The following is a 1,968-nucleotide window of genomic DNA, read 5'->3' on the forward strand; positions in this document are numbered from 1 at the left end:
TCATACACAAACAACAAAACATGGAAATGAGTACAAACATCATATATAATTACATCATATCCAAATAAAATAAAAAGAAAAACTCTTTCAAATCCATGAACTTGATTTTTATCATACTTTATAAAGACTTGGATTAACTTTATAGTGATTAATCAAGATAAATGAGTTCTAGCATGGCTAACAAAGTAACCCAAGAACACTTGTCTTCAGTAAAATTTAAATCTCGATGGTCAAACCTCCAACTACAATAATCAAATATTTATTTATCATAAATTTTATCGTTTTACAGTAATAATTATTATTATATTTATTTGCTATAAATAATAAATGTTTGACACCAAATAATATAATTGAATAAATAAATAGGACCCATGTGTAACTGAATTATAAATACAAATAAATAAATAAATAAATAAATAGGATCAATGCGTAACTAGAAATAAATATAATTAAATAAATATGATAAAGACATAATGGAAGGTAAGTGTAAATAAATAAAGAGGATCGGTGTGTAACTAAAAATAAATATAAATAAATAAATATGATTAGTGCGTAACTGAAGATAAATATAATTAAATAAATACAACTTGTGCATAACTAGATGTATATATAAATTAGAATAAAGTTAGGAATACCTCACAACAAATAATAAATAATAAAAATAAGAAAATAAAATGATAGATGTCTCATTCTTGATTTTCAAAATTTTAATTTTGCATAGGAAGAGGATGACTTGTCTAATGAGTCTACAAGAAACCAAAAACCTCATAGATACACCAAATTGTTCAAATGTTAGTTTTTTCTCCTTTATCATCACGAAAAAGGTAGTTCTTATTCAACAATAATTTCAAACAAACCCATAAATTCATTAAAAAGATTTATCGTAGTCATCAATATGCACAATAAAAATAAAGTTATTACCATCTCAAATAATTTCTCTATACTCAAAATCCATCAACCATAACATCCAAAATTCATCAAACAACTTAAATCAAATATAGTAATCATAAAACATTACAATTAGATCAATTGTCACATACAACTTACCAAAAATTAAACTAACTTCTCTTACCTAAACTTGATCTTCCAACTCACTTAAGAAGCTCCACAAAGTCTATCACACATGATACTATATAGAAAATTCATTCAATAATTTCAATACATCTTAGTGATCACAAACAGATTGAGATTCATCTTGAACCAAAAAGAGTCACATGCAAGCATTCTTCCATGCAAACAAATTTCTAAAATAACTCAAACAAAGTCTAAAGATGAACTTACTCGGATGGAAATTCTGATCAAATATAAATGTTTTACTCTACATTAAGATTTATATGGCATGCTTAGATCTTCAAAATAATGAACACATTCATTTGAATTTAAGAAAGAAATCAGAGAAAGAAAAAGAAGTAGTTTTAGAAAGATAACGATGTTATAAGATGAAACTTCATTAATTTATTGAGGTAGAAATATGTTTTTTTTTCTTAGAAAGTTGTGCTTGCCCTCTTCTTTTTCTCTTGTTCCCTTTTTTTAGTTCTTTACATTTGCTTACAATCACATAATGAATAAGTTGTAAAAATTGATGTGGAAAGACTAAAAATGTCGTTGAATAAGACAACAAAGAATACATCAAATTAGGGCTCCATTTTATTGGGTAGAATGAAGAAGTCAAACTTGACCACAATTAATGAAGAAATTTCATTAATTTCTACAACTTTTATCAATTTCTCCAAGATTTGCTCACAATCACATAATAAAGAAGTGACACTCACCTTGGAAGCTCAATGAAATACCAACCAACTACAAGAATGAGAAATCCACAATTGCAAGTGCAATCATCCCACTACAAAAATTTACTCTATAAATCTCCCAAAAATTCAATCTTCAATCAACCCACTGTAGTTTCTTTAATTGAATGCATTTTGTTAATTGATTAGGGTTTTATGGTCCCTAACACCTAAAATACAG

This window comes from Vigna unguiculata, chromosome 3, assembly GCF_004118075.2.
Source record: "Vigna unguiculata cultivar IT97K-499-35 chromosome 3, ASM411807v1, whole genome shotgun sequence".
Classification (NCBI taxonomy): domain Eukaryota; kingdom Viridiplantae; phylum Streptophyta; class Magnoliopsida; order Fabales; family Fabaceae; genus Vigna; species Vigna unguiculata.